This window comes from Bos taurus, chromosome 3 (genome assembly GCF_002263795.3).
Source record: "Bos taurus isolate L1 Dominette 01449 registration number 42190680 breed Hereford chromosome 3, ARS-UCD2.0, whole genome shotgun sequence".
In the NCBI taxonomy this organism is placed as follows: domain Eukaryota; kingdom Metazoa; phylum Chordata; class Mammalia; order Artiodactyla; family Bovidae; genus Bos; species Bos taurus.
The window spans coordinates 97,288,262-97,311,998 of NC_037330.1; the positions used below are offsets into that span (position 1 = coordinate 97,288,262).

The following is a 23,737-nucleotide window of genomic DNA, read 5'->3' on the forward strand; positions in this document are numbered from 1 at the left end:
TTATAAAATCCCCAATTTAAAATACAAAAGAAATGAAAAATATCTCCAAATTAGTTTGCCTCAATTAATTTATACACTGGGTGTGTTCCAAGTGCTAATGAATGTGGTATGCACTAGTGATACAGAAAGGAGCAAAGTCATGATTCCTTGGGTAAGTCTATGGCCCACAAAAGACCCTATCAGTAAGCTGGGAGCTGGGGAAAGTTGCAGGCCCACCTTGAACATTTGCAAGACTCAGGCGAGGGAACAAATGGAGGCCTAGAAAGTCTAATCCAAATACTATGTTATAAATCTAGCTAACACATTGTTAAAATATATACCTATCCTCCTACCTGGATAGATACATAATGAAAAACTAGAAAGATACTTGTAAAGCCGTAATTTTTTTATGATGAAAACTTGGCAAAAAGAAAAAAAATCCAAGAGTTCTGAATTTAATTCCTATTGTAATTCCTATTCCTGTCTGAATATTCTCTTGGCAGAGAGATGGGCCTACAATGTTTGCAACAATAAAGCTTGGGGCCCAGAGAAGGGGCCCTATAAACAGATAAAAGAATAGGATTGGAAGGTTGAATTCAGTGATATCTCAGTTACCTTGTGCTCTAATGTTCACAGATAACTGAGAAAAGAGGTCCTTCTCAAGATAGGAAATACTTGCTTGTATTTAAAGAGTGTTCGGTTTTACATGCCCCTAAATATATGCACACAAGAGTACAATTGCAAAAAAAAAATGGAGCTGGGTTATGTGGCCAAATGCAGAATTCATTGAATGCCAGTTGTAACAGACCATAATGAAGCTAAAAGTAAATTGGACTTAAAGATGTATATTTAATCATGGATGCTGAGCACACAATAAAATGATATTAAAATATTCAGGCATTCAAATCAGCTCAATGCTGGGGCTGTATGTTCTAAATCTAAACGAAAACATTAAATACGTGCTCAGACCTATATTATTCTTCTAGTTCAAATACCATAAATCTTGAAGAGTTGAAATGTAAACAGTCAAGATTATTTTTACAGCAATAGGCACTTCTTCCAGATCCACAGCTAGCAACTATCACTGAGTCATTTCTGGACTTACGTTTTGAATTCTGGGTTCTTCTGGAACAATTAGAATAGTAGCTCTGGCAGATCGTTGGAGACCTTGTAGGCAGGTCAACCCCACCCCCCATTTCAGGCGAGTGGCTCTTAGAAAGTCCTGGGGGAAGAGTTCTAGATTTATATCACATGACTTGTTTGAAGTGTGTGTCAGTCAACTCTGGGCTGGAAAGCCTTGGGAGAACTATTGTACATAATCTTTGAGAACCTCAATTTGTTCATCTATAAAATGGAAAAGTTACTCCTTTCTGTGCCAGGAGTATTTTAAGCATACTTCTAACATAATAATAGTTATTTTATACCTTTGGATAGGGATACCTTTGGATACCTTTTTGCTATATGTGCATTGTAAAAAATTTTGTAAATACAAAATAACATTATATCAGAGAAAAACATCACCCTTAATACCATTGCCAAAGATAAATGCTATTAAACTGAATATTTTCTTCCTGACTAGTTATTTGCATATCTGTATATGTAGTTAGGCAGTGGTGGTTTAGTTGCTAAGTTTTGTCTGACTCTGGAGACCCCATGGACTGTAACCCACCAGCTCCTCTGTCCATGGGATTTCCCAGGCAAGAATACTGGAATGGCTTGTCAGTTCTTTCTCCAGGGGATATTCCCAATGCAGGGATTGAACCAGTCCCCTGCATGGCAGGTGGTTTCTTTAGTGACTGAGGTGATGAGGAAGCCCATATATACAACATACTATATATACAGTTTTATATCATTTAACACTGTACTGTGAACATTTTACCACATTATTTGAAATTATTTATAAATTCTTTAAATGGTCGAATAATATCCCTTTGAAATGATGTACCATACTTTATTTAAAATCTACTAGTATTTACAGTTGAGATGGTTCTAAATTGTCATTATTTTAAATAGCATGACAATAAATTATCACATCATTTTGCAACTATGCACATATCACCCTTTTAAATTTTTAGGTAGCAATCTTATTCATTTCTCTAAGTTCAGTGCCCAGTATGGTACTTGGAATAAAGCAAGACCTCTAAAAATATACACTGAATAAATGAATAAGTGAATGAGTGATGAAACACCAGTGAGTATCCCTTTCTGTGACACTGCCGTCTCAGATAAGGTGGAGGGAGTTCTGTAGCCACACCAGACACAGATAGGGTGGTGGTGGGGCTCTCTTCCAAGGCAAGTGATTACCGTCCTTCTCTTATGTACTTCTGTCAGGTAAATCTCCTCCCTGAAACTCAAGGGCCAATGAGCCTTTTTATTGAAATGCAATTTGTAAAGCTTTACCTGAGAAATTGTTTGCTTTGCTCACATTTTGCCTTTGCCACAGTCTACCTCATGTTGCACGTCAAATGACAAGAGTCATAATAAGTAAAACATGAATGATCTAATTAAAAAGAACCATACTGGAACACTTAGCAAGGATGGGGGCCAGAGGAGGCACCTTCATTGCATCAGAGAAGATACTCACACAGGCACTGGAGAAGTTTCTCGTAAAAACTAGATGGGCTCTGACCCTCAGAGTTCTTCTCTGAACATAATTATCTTTAGAATGGGGATAGTGGTAAGTATCATTTATTGAGCTTTTTAGAATGTACTAAGTAATCCTTTACGTACATTGTCTTATTTGATGCTTACAACAATCTATAAAGGAAAAAAAAAAATAGAGCCCTTGACTTATAAGGAAACGGGGTCTCTGCAAGGTTAAATAACTTGAGTACAGTTGAGATAACCGAACTTTGCAGTGTTGAATGTCTGTATGGCTATGGAGCCAGACAGGTCTGGATTTTAATCCTAGCTCCACCACCACTTACAAGCTGTGTGACTATGAGAAAGTTATTTAACCTCCTTGAGGCTCCATCTGCTCATCTATAAAATAAAGATAACAATAGTACCTAATTCATGGGCTTGTTGTGAGGATGAAAAGACATATAACACTTAGGCAGGACCTGGAACGTAGCAAGAGCTCAGGAAATGTTATTTTATGATTACTTTTATTGTTTTCATGATTATACTATTAATATTCTTTGGTGATTATGACGGCAATACCAGACTCTGGACTGGGGCAGTGGGCATTCAAAAATGTATAAGATATATAGTGCCTACTCTCCATGAGCATCCAGCCTAACTTTGCCTCTAATTTTACAACTGCAAAGCTAGTAAATGATGAAGCTGGGACTTGAACTGTAACTGTGGAATTTTAAAATACTCTTCTGCTACCTACCACATCCTTCCATTGTAATGTATACCTGATGTTATTGTTGTTAATAGTTTATGTCTGCCTTCCCCATAAAACTGAGGTCTTGGAGGTGGGAATTCTTGCGACTCCTCTTTGCATCCCCAGTGTCCAGCCTGGGACCTGCCACAGAGTCAGGTCCTAAGTGTTTGCTGTTATCAACCGAAGGTCCTATGTTGGGCCACTCATCTCCTGCGTCCCCAGGCCCCAGTCAGGTCCACAGTCCCACTGTTTTTGTCCCTTTCCGTGTGTTCCATCCCCCCCTCCCCCTCTCCCCATTAGGATTCTGCAGTGAGTGATTCCCTCTGTCATCTCGCCGTAAATTGATGACTCGGGCCTGCTGATGCACTGAGCCACATGGCTAATACATCAGCTAAATGGATGCCGAAAACACCACCTGCTCCTTCAGGCAAATGGCACTTTGGAAAATGGAATGTGTAATCAATAGAATTAAACCTTAAGCAGAACTCTGTACCCATGTCCCTGTGCAGGGGCTTGGCAGGCAAACAGTGGGAAGATTTTTTTTTTTTTCTTTTTTCTACTCTTTCAAAGCACTTGGTTTGGCACTTGTTCAGCAAGTTCTGTCGCCCCTATCAGGGTCAGCATGGTATCCTCAGCATGCTGTCGCTTCCCTTCCTGTTCTGCCTGAATCTCTTAGTCACTTGGCCTTTATATCCTATCTCTGGCAGAGTTAGAGAGAGAGTTTCCAATACACTCAGTGTAGCACAGACAGCTGGAGTTTGAAGCAAGGAGCCTGAAGTCGAGGAGGTCTGGGTGTGACCTGAGGCCAAGACCCTCAACCACACTGAACCTTGACTCATCCGTGAAATGATGGTAATTATTCTCACCTCATAGGGTTGTTTTGAGGATCATGTACCTGAATAGCATATGTGAAGGTGCTTGGTAAACTACAAAGCCACATATGAAGGTTGGTAGTGGTGGTTTAGTCGCTAAGTCCGATTCTTGCGAGCCCATGGACCGTAAACTTCCAGGTTCCTCTGTCCATGGGATTCTGAAGGCAAGAATACTGGAGTGAGTTGCCATTTCCTTCTCCAGGGGATTTTCCAACCCAGGAATCAAACCTGGGTCTCCTGCATTGCAAGCAGAGTCTTTACCAACTGAGCTATAAGGGAAGCCCACAAATGAAGATTAACCATTGTTATTATTCCAAGGTATGGATAGGAGCATAAACTCCCTTTGTATTTTCCTTTCTAACCTACCTATCCAAGGAAATGGCTTTTCAGATATGGCTGAGAAAGCCTAAGATCAAGTAGTCATCAGCCGAACGTGGTTTTACTCTTTCTAGGATTATGGCAAAAATTAGAAAATGGAATCCATGAGCTAGGAGGGAACTTAGGGATTATTGGTGCCTTCGTCTTAGTGAAAACACCAAATGGGATGACCCTGGTGCTACAGGAGGGCCAGGAGGCCCCAGGGGCCCTGGAATGGGAGGCCGCAGTGGCTTCCGTGGAGGCGTCAATAGTGGCGTCCAGGGCCGGGATCGCAGCCGCGAAGCTAGCGGAGGCGAGGCTGAGGACAAGGAGTGGCTCCCCGTTACCAAGCTGGGCCGCCTGGTCAAGGACATGAAGATCAAGTCCCTGGAGGAGATCTACCTTTTCTCTCTGCCTATCAAGGAGTCTGAGATCATTGACTTTTTCTTGGGAGCATCCTTCAAGGATAAGGTTTTGAAGATTATGCCCATGCAAAAGCAGCCCAGTGCTGGCCTGTGGACCAGGTTCAAGGCATTTATTGCCATCGGGGATTACAACGGACATGTCGATCTGGGTAACGAGTGTTCTAAAGAAGTACCCACTGCCATCTGTGGAGCCATCATCCTGGCCAAGCTGTCCATCGTCCCTGTGTGAAGAGGCTACTGGAGGAGCAAGATCGGCAAGCCCCACGCAGTTCTTTGCAAGGTGACTGGCCGCTGTGTCTCTGTGCTGGTGCACCTCATCCCTGCCCCCAGAGGCACTGGCATCGTCTCACCCCTGTGCCCAAGAAGCTGCTGCTGATAGCTGGCATCGATGATGCTACACTTCTGCCAGGGGCTGCACTGCCACCTGGGCAACTTCGCCAAGGCCACTTTTGATGCCGTTTCCAAGACCTACAGTTATCTCGCCCCTGACCTCTGGAAAGAGACAGTGTTCACCAAGTCTCCATATCAGGAATTCACTGACCATCTTGTGAAGACCCATACCAGAGTCTCCATGAAGAGGACCCAGGCCCCAGCTGTAGCCACCACATAATTTTATAAAAAGAATAATAAAGTAAATGAAACTGGTTAAAAAAAAAAAAGGATTATTGGTGAGACTACAGACCTTGCTGTCTATCCTTATTATGGTTGAGGGAATCGACGTCCAGAGGGGAGAAGGATTTGGCCAGTGCCATATTGTGAATTGATGGCACAGCAAGGAATGGAGGCCAGGTGATCTTGTCTTGGTCCAGGAGTCTCCCCATGAAGCTTCCAGGCCAGAAAATCTTTACAGGAGCTGAGGGTGGGAAGACAATCAAGGTCAAGGCCACTTGAAGCCAAGAGCTTGCCCTCCTTCCTCTGCACTGTGCTGGTATCACCACCCTGAGAGCATAGGTGCAGAGGAGCCCCTTCTTCTCAGAATTCTTACAACACTGTCTTCATCATTTATTTGGCCTTTAATTTTATGCAACCTGGTGAGATCCCTTACGCTACTGTCTTGAGTTAGCTAATCCACAGTTCTCTAATGGAAGCAATTTTGCCCCCTACTTTCAGAGGACATTTGGCAATGTCTGGAGACGTTTTTGACTGTCAAGATTTGAGAGGGGTTATTACTGGCATCTAGTGGGTAGAAATCATGGCTACTTTAAACATCCTGCAGTGCGTAAGACAATGCTTGATGATGAAAAATGATCTGGTCCAAAGTATCACTAGAGTCAATGTTAAGAAACCCTAATCTAGTCCATTTGTAGGGTTCTGCCTTTTTATCTTTGGCCAGACCATCAGTGGTCTGTGAGCTCTGTGTGGACTTCAGTGCAATCTTGCTGATTCCCTCAGTAGATTTAACATAGCAGAATCTAAGCAAATATTTCCGGGTGGGGAATGCATAGATGGGGAAAGAGCACCAGACTATAAGCAGGGATCCTTGTTTGGTCAAAGCTTCACCACCAGCAGGACTAAAGTAATCCTGGACTAGATTAGTGATTTTCAAACTGTGCTCCAGGAAGCTGTAACAATATCTTCATCTGTTTGATTCTATGGCTTTTGAATGTAATTTCTTACGTACAAAGAATTCTGCAGTTGTAAAAATTTGTAAACCACTGAGATAGTTGAACCCTTAAGGTAGTTTTAGGCCAAAATCCCTCTGAAGACGCCTCAGAGGAGGACATATATAAAGGTTCTATTTTTAACAAACTCAAAGAATGCCTCTGTGATGTCAATTTATATTCTCCAGTCATGGGTTGAGGATGGTGGCCTCTCTGGCACCCTTCTAGTTTGGAGACTGTCCAGCTCCTTACTCGTCTTGTGGCCGTGCAGCAAGCCATGAGTCTCCCTTCAGGAACCTGAATATTCAGGAATGAGCTCTGGGGGAGATTCCTGCCTGTGCCTCCAACCCTGGGAGCATTCCCTGGCTCCTAAGGAGGGCCTCAGTCAGGTGCCATTAAGTAACGGCCATTTGGTGTATTTATAAACCCAGAAGCCTGTGTACGCTGGTGATAGACTTGTGCAGGAGCTAATGAATTAGTGTGAGGCAAGGGCGACCTGAGACCTGGCTCAGTGAGATGCTCTGGTTGCCTCTGGAGGGGGCTGCCTGCTTCATGCCCACTGCAAAAGACCAGAGGAAATATAGCTGAGGGTACTAAGAAAAGTCAAGAAAGAAATTCAGAGAGAGACAGCTCAAGAAGAGAAAGCAAGAGTTTGATGCTAGTGATGAGTGATGGTGATTGTCTCTGAGTGAAAAGTAGAATGTTCAATAAACATTCATTTGTAGTTATTATTAGAATTATCATTATTTATAGTTAACCATTGTCTGGGCTTATAGAGACCAGCAGGATTACATACTTGTAACTTAATATAATTGTCAGTGTCAGGTGAGCTACTTGGGTTCATAACATGCTACCTGGTACAGAAACACCTTTTACTCTAGTCCCTCCTATGCTTCTTCCCTGGTAGCTCAGTTGGTAAAGAATCCACCTGGAATGCAGGAGACCCCAGTTCGATTCCTGGGTCAGGAAGATCCACTGGAGAAAGGATAGGCTACCCACTCCAGTATTATTGGGCTTTTCTTGTGGCTCAGCTGGTAAAGAATCCACCTGCAACCTGGGTTCAATCCCTGGGTTGGAAAGATCCCCTAGAGAAGAGAAAGGCTACCCAACTCCAGTATTCTGGCCTGGAGGGTTCTATGGACTGTATAGTCCATGGGTTGCAAAGAGTCAGACACGACTGAGCGACTTTCACTCTTATGCTGTCATGGTTCATGTGGAAAATTGACATCAGAGAGGGGCAGGAGTGTGCCCAAATACCACGTCAAATCACTGTGGGGATCAGAATGCCGCTGTGCTAATGCCGGGTGGGGATTCTTCGCAACACACTGGTCTGCCTCCTGGGAGGACAGTGTTTCCTTCATCTGTGGCACTCTGTCTACAGAGCAGAAAGGTCATTGACATCATTTCATCAAATCTCAACACATTCCTAGGGGAGTGAGGAAAAACAAACACGAACAAAACAATGAACAAACAAAGGGAACAAATCACACCTAGCATTCATACAAAGGAGCCAGGCTTCACCAGGGGGTGGGGAGTGAGTCCTCCACCCCCACAGTAGGCCTGCTTAACTCTGGACCCTTTCAGCATGACCAGCAATCCAATAATGCAGTACCCTGGCTGTGCCATTAGCTCATTAGGTGGAGACGAGTGTCTGCATTGATCTGTTTATCTCTCAGGCCCGGCTGCTGGAGAAAGGCCAGCTGTTTCCCTGAGAGCTGACTTTCCTCTTGACTCATCACAGAGCATCAGGGGAGTCCGCTCCTTTGTCCCTTTCAAGCTCAAGGTCACTGGAGTGCAGAGCAGGAGTCAGACCACAGTGGTGCCTTCTGAGAGCTTCAGACATTGCATCTCCTCCTTCATCCTTTTAATTCTCCCCTGGAGGTGACCCCTTTGGGAAATGAAAATACGGTGGGAAGTGCTTGGACTTGCAAGGGGACAGATCTCGGCTTGATACCAGGCACTAATGCTTGTATGCTACCTGTATGACTTTGGGGAAGTCATTTGCCCTCTGTGAGCCCAGATGCTCTCCTTTGCAAAGCAAGGCTAATAGCACATATAGATTTCTGCAAAGATTTGTTGATATAAATATGAGAGAACAGGCACAATGTCTAGCTCAGTGCTAGGTGCAGAAGAAATACCAGAAAATCTTACCTGAGCTGCCACTTCTGAGAAACAGTGTTTTAGGAATAGTATACATATCTGTCAATCAGGATTTGATCATGGGATTTTTGTGAGATTGATATGAAAATATATGGGGGAGCATAGCTATTATTACACAAATAATTTTGTTCATATAAGGCTCATTCAGAATGGACAATATCAAGGATATATGATCTTCTGCCCTGGACTCAGTTAAAATTTTCAACTTGCCTATATATCTGTTGTCTCATACGTGGCATTTAGCTCATGAAAAGTACATTGCTTAACACGTTAATTGTATTTAATGCTTTTAAAAATAGGAAGTAGTTTGTTGAAACACCAAACGTAACCTCTTAGTCATCAATAATAATGGGGCCTGGGTTGTACTAGATAATATTGGCAAAATATATTTTTCCAAATCACTACAACTGTATTCTTTTTATTTGATTAAATGTTCCCATTTGATTAATATTTCCCTTTTCACTTTCTAAGTTCCTTCTTTTCATGCTACTGTCCAATTCTTAAGTTAATGCCACGTTTAAACTGTAAATATCCTCATTATAGAGAATATATAAAAGAATAATTAAATTTACATTGCTCCTAAGTCCATAAGTCAACATGTCACTGTACTTCTTGCCAAATTTTTTCTTTGTGCTTTTGTGCATTTTTAATAAAAATGGGTATCATACTGCATTTGTCTTTTTTTACCCAATGAAATATTATGATCATTTCCTACATTTTAAATATTCTTCAAAAAATGTGTTTTAAGAACTGCATAATCCATAGCATGTATGTGAATAGCTTATTTAATTACTTCTTCTTATTCCATATTTAGGTAATTTTCAATTTTTTACTATTACAGTTTAATGAACACCCATACATATGTTTGCATCTGTCATTATTTCCTTAGAAATAATTTCTTAGAAATATATTCCTTAGAAAGAGTAACAGCATTCTTTTTATCCTTATCAAAGGCATTGACAGTAATTTATTGACCACTTTTAAAGAAAAATTACCCCCTCCCAAGCCCAAGGCTTGCATGCTGCTTTGTTAGAGTCTGGGATACCCCCTGGTGGAAGTTATAGAACATGGCCAAAATGCATCACATATGCCCTGATAAGGGAACTCAAAGATTCTGGATGCAGAGTCTTCGGAATTCAGCACATGCAAAAGATTTCTCTTCCTTTCCTCCTCTTTCTCTCTCTCTCTCTCTCACATACACATACACCAAAACCACAGGAAAATTAAATGGAATAACCAAATGAAAAAAAATCAAGAAAGCTCAGACTTAAAGTTGTTTTCAATTTAAAGCCATGCCCTGGCTGCCCTGCCTCCCTGCCACCCAGGTGCCTACAGCATAACGTTCAGAGGCTGTGCGCTTGGCTAGAGGTGTCCTAGACTAGAAATCTGCCCATTAAGACACTAGATGGAGCCAGATGGGAAAGTTTCTGCTCTCGCTGCAGAGGAACCATTTTCTCTGCTCTTTCCTTTTCAGGAGCAGTAGCATGATATGGCTGGTCTCACAGAAAACCTATTTCTCTAATAGTCTTCATTTGAGCTGTCCTCAATCAGTCATTCTTAGAACATTCACCAAGCCCTTGCTCTGAGTCAGCTTTCAGACACAAAGCTGAGTCAAATACAGTCCTCGCCTCCTTTCTCTGGAGGGGTGTATGGGCTGGTGGGAGAGGCCGCTTAGTTAACAGGCTGATCTTACTTTACTTTTCTTCGCTCTTTCTAGACTCCAGGCAACAGGGCCCAACACATTGCCTGATCTTGCACTGGAATTCTCTAGCTTCTTGACTTCCTTCTTGCAATTTTCTCTCTCAGAAAAGAGGTTTCCTTCTATTTCTTTGTATCTAAATCTTAATCTCTATCAGGCCCAATCCAAATGCGTCTTCCGCTGGGAAGCCTTTCCTGATTTTTCCCACACAGAATTCCTCTTTGATTCCTTTAACCCTTTGTTTAGTGCACCAGTTATCAAGATTTACTATGTATCAGAATCACCTCGGGACTGGATCCCACTCTCCGTGTTTCCAATTTAGCAGATTTGGGGAACAGCCTAGGAATCTGCATTTCTAACAAGTTCTCATGATGTTTCTAATGGTCTAGGGAGGATACTTATGGGTTAGCGAACACAGGGAGATTTGGGCAAAGGTGTGGGTCTGCGGAAAGCATGTACCCTCCATGTATCCCTTCCACTGGATGTTCGTCTGAATGCTTTATCATAACCTGTAATAAACTGCTAAATGAAGGAATGCCCATTCCAGGGCCTGAGATGGGGACAGGAGAAAGAAACAGGACAACACTTTGCTGTTCCAGAGCCATGTGAGGAATGCTCCAGAAGCAGAAATACAGATGCAGTTAACTGTCCTCATAGTGTTCGGAGGGCCACAACTTTCACAGAGGGAATGGTATTTGAGCTGGGCTTGAAGAATGAAAGTGAAAGAGGAGAGTGAAAAAGGTGGCTTAAAGCTCAACATTCAGAAAACTAAGATCATGGCATCTGGTCCCATCACTTCATGGGAAATAGATGGGGAAACAGTGTCAGACTTTATTTTGGGGGGCTCCAAAATCACTGCAGATGGTGATTGCAGCCATGAAATTAAAAGACACTTACTCCTTGGAAGGAAAGTTATGACCAACCTAGATAGCATATTCAAAAGCAGAGACATTACTTTGCCAACAAAGGTCTGTCTAGTCAAGGCTATGGTTTTTCCTGTGGTCATGTATGGATGTGAGAGTTGGACTGTGAAAGAAGCTGAGCGCCAAAGAATTGATGCTTTTGAACTGTGGTGTTGAAGAAGACTCTTGCGAGTCCCTTGGACTGCAAGGAAATCCAACCAGTCCATTCTAAAAGAGATCAGTCCTGGGTGTTCTTTGGAAGGAATGATGCTAAAGCTGAAACTCCAGTACTTTGGCCACCTCATGCAAAGAGTTGACTCATTGGAATAGACTCTGATGCTGGGAGGGATTGGGGGCAGGAGGAGAAGGGGACAACAGAGGATGAGACTGTTGGATGGCACCACCGACTCAATAGACGTGAGTTTGAGTGAACTCCGGGAGTTGGTGATTGACAGGGAGGCCTGGCATGCTGCAATTTATGGGGTCGCAAAGAGTCGGACACGACTGAGCAACTGAACTGAACTGAACTGAACTGAAGGATGCCCAAGACTTCTTCAGGATCAGAAAAGGTCAACATCATGTACCAAGGTACCAAAAGCCCCAGCATATTCAGCATGTGACAAAATATTTATTGGGTGTGGGACATGGGGAGAATGGGTGATATCCTTAGAAATGTGAAGGTGACAGGAGATCGCCTAGAAGAGTTGAATGCCATGCTAAGAAGTTTTGATTTCATCCTCCAGATGAATGAAGAAATAATAAATAAATAAAATAGAGAAATAACATGGTAGAGATTTCCTAATGGAAGAATCAGTCTGATTGCAGTGCAGAGTCTGGACTGCCAGCGGCAAGTTGGGAGGGGTGAGACCAGTGAGAAATCTGTTAAAATTGACTAGGCAAGAAATGATGACAGCTGGACGTGATGGATTTGGGAAGTCTAATGGGCTTGGACTCAATCACGCACATCTGAGGGAGAACTGCAAAGGTCTTTGGAGCCATAGGTGAGCTTTGCCTTCCTCCCACTCCTTTCCCAAGCTCCTATCTTTAACTTCTTGTCTGACTGTTACAGTTAGGTCCTGCCTGTCTCTGTGCCAGAGCACACACTACGTGAACTTCTCTGCCTCAAACCCCATTTCCTACCGGTGACTATAGCCCTGGTTCTCTCCCGGGTCTCTATTTCTTTGTCAGATCTGTGTGCAGGTCCCTGACTGGTCACACTAACCTAACTGGGGGGTCTTAGCGTGTCTCAGGTTTCTCATCTGTCTGTCTCAACTATCAAGTAGGGACAGTAATATTTCCTCAGTGGCCGTTATTGCAAAATGCAAGAAGATAGGATGATAAATTATCCCTAGACTCATTGGACAAAGATAGGCATTATTGTTCTTATTGTTGTTCAGTTGCCAAGTTGTGACCCCCATGGACTGCAGCATTCCAGTCCCTGGCCCTCACCATTTCCCAGACTTTGTTCAAGTTCGTGTCCATTGAATCAGTGATGCCATTCAATGATTCTCATACTCTGTTACCCTCTTCTTCTGCCTTCAATCTTTCCTAGCATCAGGGTCTTTTCCAATGTGTTGTCTCGTCACATCAGGTGGCCAGAGTATTTGAGCTTTGGCTTCAGCATCAGTCCTTCCAGTGAATATTCAGGATTGATTTCCTTTAGGATTGACTGGTTTGATCTCCTTGCTGTCCAAGGGACTCTTAAGAGTCTTTTCCAGCACCATAGTTCAAAAGCATCAGTTCTTTGGTGCTCAGCCTTCTTTATGGCCCAACTCTCACATCCATACATGACTACTGGAAAGACCATATATAGCCTTGACTGTATGGATCTTCGTCAGCAAAGTGATGTCTTTGCTTTTTAATACACTGACTAGATTTGTCATTGTTTTCCTTCCAAGAAGCAATCATTTTCTAATTTCATGGCTTCGGTCTACCATCCACAGAGAAGGTATATGTATTATCTGGGTATATGTATTCATCCTGAAATGAATTATATTATTTGCAACTATGATCTCCCTATATTCATTTATTTATTCACTTAACAATAGCTTTTTGATTATCTCATATGCTACGAGCTCCATGCTAGGCATATGGAATAATAGAAAGATACAGATTTTGGAATCAGTCCTTGCTATGCCTTTGCCAGCTCTGTGACCTTAAGTAAGTTACTCAAGTTCTCTAAGTCTCCATTTCTCCATCTGAAAAATGAGGACTGTGATGTTTTACACATCAGTGTTGTTATGAGGACTAAATAACTTTAATGAGATAGAGCCTGGACAGTGCCTGGTCACATAATCAGTATTTCAGTTCAATCGCTCAGTCGTGTCCAACTCTTAGCGACCCCATGAACCGCAGCACACCAGGCCTCCCTGTCCATCAGTATTTAGTATCAGTTTCCTTCCTCCCATTATTCTCATTTTTTTCATTCATTCAACAAGTATGCAATACAATATGTATAGGGCACCATGCCAGGCACTGAGGAAGACATAGCCTCATTCTCTTGGAGCTAATATCCAGCTGGATCAGTTATCTTATGAAGGCTTCCCATAGAAAATGACAGTTACGCGAAGACTTGAAAGGTAAGCAGAAGTTAGACAAAGATCTGTGAAAGAATGTTTCAGGCTGGTTTAAGAGTCCAGAGGCCTGAAACTATCAGGAATACTGAAGAAAGTCAAAGCAGTTCAAGATGGCTGGAGCATCGTTGAGGACTGATGAGAGCAAAAGCCACTGAGGACACCAATTCAAGGTAGCTACTGAGAAAAATATGCTTCCAAAGGATTTTGACAGGAGAATGACATGGTCAGTTTTGCATCTTAGAAAGATACCTCTGAATTTACTGTGGAGATTACTGGAGGCAGAGACTTCAGGCAGGAGATTATTGCAGTAATCAACATGAGAAATTATGTAGTCTTTAACTGAGATAGTAGCTGTAGGAATGGAGAAGCAGACATTTTAAGATCTATTTATGATAGGATACCAGAGAGAGAGCTAAATAGTGGAGGGAATTCTAGAATGACACCTAGGTTTCTAATCTGAGTAATCAAGAGAATGGTGATGCCATACCCCGAGCTAAAGACAGGTCACTAAGGGGAGGAGGAAGCTTTGGTAAAACTCATGACTTTAGTTGACATGGATTTTGAAGTACCTGTGAGACATCATTCTGGTGGTACTCGGGTCATATTCTCAGGTCACTCCAGGCCCAGGCCTTGCTCTCAGTGCATCTTTCTTCCCAGTTGGTCATGTGGGCCAAAGACGTGTATTCTTGGCAGACAGATATAGTAGAAGCCATTTTGAGTGAAAGGGGTACAGACTCTGCATGGGTAACTGAGATTTGAGGACCAAAGAGTTTAGAGAAACAGTTTACTTAAAAGTTGACCCCATATTAATTAACTGGAGTACTTGTCTAATAAAGATCTGAGACTACATCAAGGTTTGGGTATCACATTTCCTGAATCAACAATCCCAACATGTTGTAATGATGAATTTTCTGCTGATTTGGCAATTTGCATGAAAGGTTTCATAGAGATGTAAAAGTTATATCATCACTGATTGTACATTTAACGAATCCTTTTAAGGGAAAAGAGTAAGGTTATAGTCACTCATTCATTTACTCATTCTTCACATGTTTACTAAGCAGAAGCTTGTAGCTAGGCTCTGTGCCAGTTCGGAAACACAGACATGAAGGAGCTCCTGTTGGTGGAAACTTCAAGTCCAGTGGGGAAACAGGTGAGTAAACGGACAATGGCAAGTCAGTGAGCGAAATACCAGGATAGATGCAGAAACAGGGTAGAGCGGACGGCACAGGCAAAGGGGGCCCTGAGGAAGCTGGGGCTCGTGATGTTATCAATAACTCCCCCACAGGGTTCCTTTTAGCTATGATGAAATACTGCTACCCAATATTTAATAATTCATTCTTTTTGTCAAAAGGTTATTGGCAAGTCTCTGAGTAATACGTTTGGATTATTAAGGTAAATCTGACAGCTTTAGGTCATCAACAAGGTTTTCTTGTCTCCCACAGCTGGTATTCAGAGAAAATCACCCCTGGAATACCGTTTATCTCTGGCACTGAAACATAAAAAGAGAAAGAATGATAAATAAAATCAAATATTTTCTTCATGTGTAGAATACTAATGTTCTCCTTATGAAGAAGAAAATCATTTAAAAATACATAATAAAATAACTGCTGTGAGCTTCCATGTTCCTGGAGTGTGTGGGCCTGAGGACTAGAAATGCAGCAGTTGCCCCTGCTTCGTGTGAGAGAGGCAGCATGGAATAGCAAATGGGATTTGGTGTCAGACTGACCTCAAAGTCTTTGTGACCTTGAGAAAGGCACTTTTCGTAGCTCAGATCCAGTTCTTTCATTCACAAAACATATATTTATATAATATAAAGTGTACCTCAGAGGACAGTCTTGGGAATTAAATAAAATATTTGGAAAGTCTAGTGCAGTATTTAGATTTTTTACATTTTATTTATTTTATTTTTTATTTCATTGGCTGTCCCTAGTGGCTCAGATGGTAAAGAATCTGCTTGCAGTGCAGAAGACCCAGGTTTGATCCCTGGGTCAGGCAGATGCCCGGGAGAAGGCAATGGCAACGCACTCCAGTATTCTTGTCTGGAGAATTCCATTGACAGAGTAGCCTGGGAGGCTACAGTCCATGGGTTCACATAGAGCTGGACAGGACTGAGCAACTAACACTTTCACTTTCATGGTTACTTTACAGTGTTGTCTTAGTTTCTGCTGTACAGCAAAGTGAGTCAGCTTTACACGTACATGTATCCTGTCTTTTTTGGGTTTCCTTCCTATTTAGGTCACCACAGAGCACCAAATAGAGTTCTCTGTGTTTTATAGTCAGCTTTCATTAGTTACCTATTCTGTACATAATAGTGTATATGTGTTCATCCCAGTCTCTCAATTCATCCCACTTCCCCCCTCACCCTCTTGGTAGCCATACATTTGTTCTCTATGTCTGTGTCTCTATTTCTGCTTTGCAAGTACGTTCATCTATGCCGTTTTTCTAGATTTCACATATATGCGTTAATACATGATATTTGTTTTTCTCTTTCTGACTTACTTCACTCTCCATGACAGTCTCTAGGTCTATCTACATCTCTGCAAATGGTACAATTTTGTTCCTTTTTATGACTGAGGTAATCAGTCAGTTCATTTGCTCAGTCGTGTCCTACTCTTTGTGACCCTATGAATTGCAGCACACCAGGCCTCCCTGTCCCTCACCAACTCCCGGAGTCCACCCAAACCCATGTCCATTGAGTCGGTGATGCCATCCAACCATCTCATTCTCTGTCGTCCCCTTCTCCTCCTGCCCTCAATCTTTCCCAGCATCAGGGCCTTTTCAAATGAGTCAGCTCTTCGCATCAGGTGGCCAAAGTATTGGAGTTTCAGCTTCAACATCAGTCCTTCCAATGAACACCCAGGACTGATCTCCCTTAGAATGGACTGTTTGGCTCTCCTTGCAGTCCAAGGGACTCAAGAGTCTTCTCCAACACCACAGTTCAAAAGCATCAGTTCTTCGACGCTCAGCTTTCTTTATAGTCCAACTGTCATGTCCATACATGACCACTGGAATAACCATAGCCTTGACTAGATGGACCTTTGTTGAAAAAGTAATGTCTCTGCTTTTTAATATGCTATCTAGGTTGGTCATAACTTTCCTTCCAAGGGGTAAACGTCTTTTAATTTCATGGCTGCAGTCACCACCTGCAGTTATTTTGGAGCCCAGAAAAATAGTCAGCCACTATTTCCACTGTTTCCCCATCTATTTGCCATGAAATGATGGGACCGGATGCCATGATCTTAGTTTTCTGAATGTTGAGCTTTAAGCCAACTTTTTCACTCTCCTGTTTCACTTTCATCAAGAGGCTCTTTAGTTCTTCTTCACTTTCTGCTATAAGTGTCATGTCATCTGCATATCTGAGGTTATTGATATTTCTCCTGGCAATCTTGATTCCAGCTTGTGTTTCATCCAGCCCAGCATTTCTTATGATGTACTCTGCATATAAGTTAAATAAGCAGGTTGACAATATACAGCCTTGACGTAGTCCTTTTCCTATTTGGAATCAATCTGTTGCTCCATGTCCAGTTCTAACTGCTGCTTCCTGACCTGCATATAGGTTTCTCAAGAGGCAGGTCAGGTGGTCTGGTATTCCCATCTCTTTCAGAATTTTCCACAGATTATTGTGATCCACAGTTAAAGGCTCTGGCATAGTCAATAAAGCAGAAATAGATGTTTTTCTGGAACTCTCTTGCTTTTTCGATGATCCAACAGATGTTGGCAATTTGATCTCTGGTTCCTCTGCCTTTTCTAAAACCAGCTTGAACATCAGGAAGTTCACAGTTCACGTATTGCTGAAGCCTGGCTTGGAGAATTTTGAGCATTACTTTACTAGTGTGTGAGATGAGTGCAGTTGTGCAGTAGTTTGAACATTCTTTGGCATTTCCTTTCTTTGGGATTGGAATGAGTACTGACCTTTTCCAGTCCTGTGTCCACTGCTGAGTTTTCCAAATTTGCTGGCATAGTGAGTGGACCACGTTCACAGCATCATCTTCTAGGATTTGAAATAGCTCAACTGGAATTCCATCACCTCCACTAGCGTTGTTCATAGTGATGCTTCGTAAGGCCCACTTGATTTCACATTCCAGAATGTCTGGCTCTAGGTGAGTGATCACACCATCATGATTATCTGGGTCATGAAGCTCTTTTTTTTACAGTTCTTCTGGGTATTCTTGCCACCTCTTCTTAATATCTTCTGCTTCTTTTTGGTCCCTACCATTTCTGTCCTTTATTGTGCCCATCTTTGCATGAAATATTCCCTTGGTATCTCAACTTTCTTGAAGAGATCTCTAGTCTTTCCCATTCTATTGTTTTCCTCTATTTCTTTGCATTGATCACTGAGGAATGCTTTCTTATCTCTCCTTGCTATTCTTTGGAACTCTGCATTCAAATGGGTATATCTTTCCTTTCCTCCTTTGCTTTTCACTTCTCTTCTTTTCACAGCTATTTGTAAGGCCTCCTCAGACAGCTATTTTGCTTTTTTGCATTTCTTTTTCTTGAGGATGGTCTTGATTCCTGTCTCCTGTACAGTGTCACGAACCTCTGTCCATAGTTCATCAGGCACTCTGTCTATCAGATCTAGTCCCTTGAATCTATTTCTGACTTCCACTGTATAATCGTAAGGGATTTGATTTAGGTCATACCTGAATGGTCTAGTGGTTTTCTCCACTTTCTGCAATTTCAGTCTGAATTTGGCAATAAGGAGTTAATATTCCACTGTATATATGCACCACATCTTCTCTATGCAGTCCTCTGCTGATGGACATGTAGGTTGCTTCCATGTCCTGGCTGCTGTAAATAGTGCTGCAATGAACACCGAAGGGTGCAAGTAGCTTTTTCAGTTAGGATTTTCTCTAGGTACTTGCCCAGGGGTGGGATTGCTGATCATATGGTAGTTATAGTTTTAGTTTTTCAAGGAACCTCCGTACTGTTTTCCATAGTGGCTGTATCAATTTACCTTCCCCCCAACAGTCTAAAAGGGTTCCCTTTTCGCCATACCCTCTCCAACATTTATTGTTTGTAGATTTTCTGATGATGGCCATTCTGATCAGTGTGAGGTGATACCTTCTTGTAGTTTTGATTTGCATTTCTCTAATAATTAGTGTTGTTGAGCATCTTTTCATTCCTTGATTGAGTTATTTGTTTGTTTGTTTTTTGATAGTGAGGATAGTAAGCTGCATAAGCTGATTTTTTTTCTCCAGCTTATTGAGGTATAATTTATATATTTAAGCTATACAGCTTGATGTTTTGATAAATATATATATATGGTAAAATAATCAGCACCATCAAGCTAACTAACATATCCATCACTACACAGAGTTTCCTTTTTTTTTCTAAAGAGAACAATTAAGATCTACTCTCTTAGCAAATTTCAAATATACAATGTGGTATTAACTATAGCCTAGCCACTATGATGTATATTAGTTCCTCAAAACATATTCATTTTTTAACTGGTAGTTTGTACCCTTGAGCAATCATCTCCCCATTTTCCCTGCCTCCCAGACCCTGGCAACTACCATTCTACTCTGCTTCTATGACTTCAATTATTTTTGATTCTTCATGTAAGTAAGATTATGCATTATTTGTCTTTCTGTGTCTTACTTATTTCATTTAGTGTAATATCCTTCAAGTACAGACATGTTGTGACAGATGGCAAGTTTTCCTTCTTTTTCAAGGCTAAATAGTATTTTGTGTGTGTGTGTGTGTGTGTGTGTGTGTGTGTGTGTGTGTGTATCATAGTTTCTTTATCCATCCGTTAATGGACATTTCGGTTATTTCCATATCTTCGCTACTGTGAATAATGCTGCAATGAATATGGGAATGCAGATATCTTTCTAAGATATTGATTCCATATACCTAGAAGTGAAACTGATGGATCATAAGGTATTTCTGTTTTTATTTTTTTTGAGGACTTCCATAGTGACAGTGTTGTTGTTTTGTCACTAAGTCGCATCCAACTCTTTTGCAACCCCATGGGCTGTAGCCACCAGGTTCCTCCATCCATGAGATTTCCCAGGCAAGACTACTGGAGTGTGTTGCCATTTCCTTCTCCGGGGTATCTTCATGACCCAGAGATTGAACCTGCATCTTCTGTATTGGCAGAGGAGTCTTTATCACTGAGACACTGGGGAAGCCCAATAGCCACAGTACTGATTTACCTTCCCAGTGATACTGCATGAGTTCCCTTTTGTACATCCTCACAACCCTTATATTTTGTCTTTTTAATAATAGCTATTCTAACATATGTGAGGTGGTGCCTTATCATGGTTTTGATTTGCATGGCCCTGCTGAGCTCTGATGCTGGGAGGGATTGGGGGCAGGAGGAAAAGGGGATGACAGAGGATGAGATGGCTGGAAGGCATCACCAACTCGATGGACGTGAGTTTGAGTGAACTCCGGGAGATGGTGATGGACAGGGAGGCCTGGCATGCTGCGATTCATGGGGTCTCAAGAGTCGGACATGACTGAGTGACTGAACTGACTGACTGACTGATGAGTAATGAAGCCGAGCACCCTTTCATATATCTGTTATCCATTTGTATTTCTTGTTTTAATTTTTTTGAGAAATATCTATTCAGGGTCCTTTGCCCATTTTTAAACTTTTATTTTTTCTTTACCATTAAGTTATATGAGTTACGTACATATTTTGCATATTAACCCCTTATCAGATATATGATTTCAAAATATTTTTCCCATTCCACAGGTCAACGTTTTACACTGTTGGTTGTTTCCTTTGCTATGCAGAAGCACTTTAATCTGATGCAGTTCTATTTGTCTATTTTTACTATTGTTGCCTACGCTTTTTGTGTAATATCCAAAAAACTCATTGTCCAGATCAGTGTCAAGAATCGTTTTTCCTAATATTTTCTTCTAGTAGTTTTACATTTAATCCATTTTAAATTGACTTCTATATATTGTGTGAGATAAGGACCAATTTCATTTTTCTGCAAGTTCTATCCAGTTTTCCTAATATCATCTATTGAAGGAAGTGTCTTTCTCCATTTTGTGTTATTAGCACCTTTGTTAGGGATCAGTCGACCTCAAGTGTATGGATTTATTTCTGGGCTGTCTATTCTCTTCTGTTAGTATATATGTCTGTTTTATGCCACTAGCATACTACTTAGATTACTGTAGCTTTGTAATATATTTTGGAATCAGGAAATCTGATGACTCCAACTTTGTTCTTTTGCTCAAGATTGCTAAGGCTATGCACTGTCTCCTATGTTTCCATATGAATTTTAGGATTTTTTTCTATTTCTGTGAAGAATCCCATTGGAATTTTGATACAGATTGTACTGAATCTGTAGATCACTTTGGATAGTATGGAAATCTTATTGTTAATTATTCAAATCTATGAATATGGATGTCTTTCCACATATCTTTCTCTTCTTTGATTTACTTCATTAGTGTTTTATAATTTTCAGTGTGTAAGTCTTTCACCCCCTTAGTTAAATTTATTCCCAACTATTTTATTCTTGTTACTGTTGTGAATAGAATTATTTTCTTAATTTTCAGTTTCTGTACTTCAGTGTTATAGAAACACAACAAATTTTTGTATATTAATTTTGTATCCTACAACTTAATTTATTAGTTCTAAGAGGTTTTTTGTTGACCTTTTATATGCTTAATTTTTTTTCTGTATTTAAAAAAAATGTACATGATTATGAGCTAATGCATAACGTGCCCACATTTGGGCAAGTAACTTTAACTTGTATTCATCTTTTCTGACCTCAGTGTATTTTATTGTAATACTCATTGACAACACGCTCACTTGCTACTTATAAAATCTGGAAATTTTTTAGGATTTTACTATCATAAATGAGATAACAGGTCAGAGTATACTTGGAAACATTTGAGAAATTCAGGGATGAATGTTTGCTCTAGTCTTTGGATCAATTGTGATCCGTTGACACCAAATTCCCATTGACATAGGTATGTAAGATGCTTGAATTTTATCAGTTTGACCCTTAGAATTCCTAAATGTATCTTCATGGTATAATTCCCAGAGTATGATAATTTATTTTTCTGAATCAATAGACAGGACACAAATACAATAAACAAACTGAGACAAGTAGTATATCGGAGAGCTTGGAATCCATTTGGCTGAGCTCAACATTTATTATGTACCTGTTTGAAAAATATCCAGACCAGAATTTGAATCTTGGTCCTACTCCATAGTTCTTTGTTTCATTACCTTCTATGAGTCAACAGACTCCTTACTAATTGATTGGGAATAATATTAAATACCCTCAATGACCATAAATAAGATTAAGTTAAATAATGAAAAACAGTGATTCTCACCCTTAGCTGTGCCTTAGTATTACTTGGGAATGTTTTAAAACATACCCCTTCCCCTAGAGTCAAACTTACTTAGTTTGGTGTTGGGTCAGAGCGTCAGCAGTCTTTAACACTGAAGCTTTTAGCACCACATCACAGTTCACTGTTGGTCACATTTGCACCTAGGCGTGTCACTGGGGTTCCAGCGTGACTCAGCACTAACCTACCGTGTGGCTACAAGCAAAGCCTCTTTCTCTCATTAGTACTTGACTTTCCTCATCAATTAAACAACATCATCAATAGTATCAAATGTGGTTCATAGCCCCTCTTGTATGCACTTTGCAAGGCTGCTAGGACATAAAAGAATGAACAAAAGAATATTTTATAAACATAAAATAAAACATTCATATTCTGTGAGGGGAGAACTCTTTCATATCAGCATTTAAACATAGTAAAATGTCTTCTACCTTAGAACAAAACAAAATAAAAATAGCTTCCTCAACCCGATTTCTTCTCCATGTTCCCTCGTTCACTCTTCTACTCTCCCTTTCCCTGTCCCTCCCCCTTTATAGCCCAAGTTTGTTAAAAAACATTTACTACCCTTGCTATCTATATTTTCTCATTTCCTACTAATTTCCCAATGCTTCAAAGTCTGGTTTCTGCTCCTCTCTACTGAAGCTGTTCTGACCAGTGTTATCAAATACTGTTTTAATTTTTGCTATGACACTGTTGACCATTCCCTTCCTCTGAAAACAAAATTTTCCATGGGCTTCTGTGACATAGCATTCTGCTTGGTGCCCTTCTAGCTCCCTGACCATACCTTTCCAGTTTCCTTTCCTGGCAACTGTAACTATTGTTCAGGTGTTGGAATTTGTCAAGGCTCTGTCCTAGGCTGCCTTATCTTTCATTCTCTACCGCCTCTCTGCATGATCTCATCCCATCCCATGGTTTCAATTATCATCTCTGCAGCAGACATCCAAATCTATGCCTCAGCCCTTTGTTTTCTCTGAAGCTCCAAACCTTTCTATCCAACTTCCCACTTAATAGCTCTCCTATGATATCCCACAGGCATGTCAGTTGTGCTTTAAAACAGAACTCATTATCTATCTCTCTCCAAATTCAAAACTAGTTCTTCTTTTTTTTTTCCCGCACAAACTTGGAAAATTCTATGGCCATTTATTTTCGTTTCCAGGCCCCAAAACCCTCAAATCATTTGTGACTCCTCCCCTCCTCACCCTCAAAAGCAGCAGGACTCAGTCACTCAGATTATCGATTCCTCTTCCCCCTACTTCTCTACTTTAGGTGACCCTCATGTCACTCTTCCACGTAGAACCTTCTGGAACTTCCCATATTGTTAAAGGCAAGGTTTGCAGACTTGGCTTACAAAATCTAGCATGATCTGGTGTTTGCCTCTCTTTCCAACTCATCTCACTCATCTCTCCTCCTTACAGTTCCTCCAGGAGCTATACAAAACTTTTTAGTTCCCTGGATGTACTTTGCTTTCTCTCATCTCTGACATCCTCTTGTCAGGAACACTTTGCCTTGCCACTTTCATCCTGTC

The 23,737-nt window shown here is 41.1% G+C and overlaps 1 protein-coding gene and 1 pseudogene across 6 annotated transcripts in view; both read left to right on the top strand.

Annotated features, from left to right (window-relative positions):
- The window catches only part of BEND5 (BEN domain containing 5), a 1,466,135-nt gene that overhangs the window by 1,021,007 nt on the left and 421,391 nt on the right, over window positions 1-23,737 (top strand). The gene's annotated exons all lie outside the window — the stretch shown is intronic.
- On the top strand, window positions 4,200-5,577 carry LOC101905744 (small ribosomal subunit protein uS5-like; annotated as a pseudogene).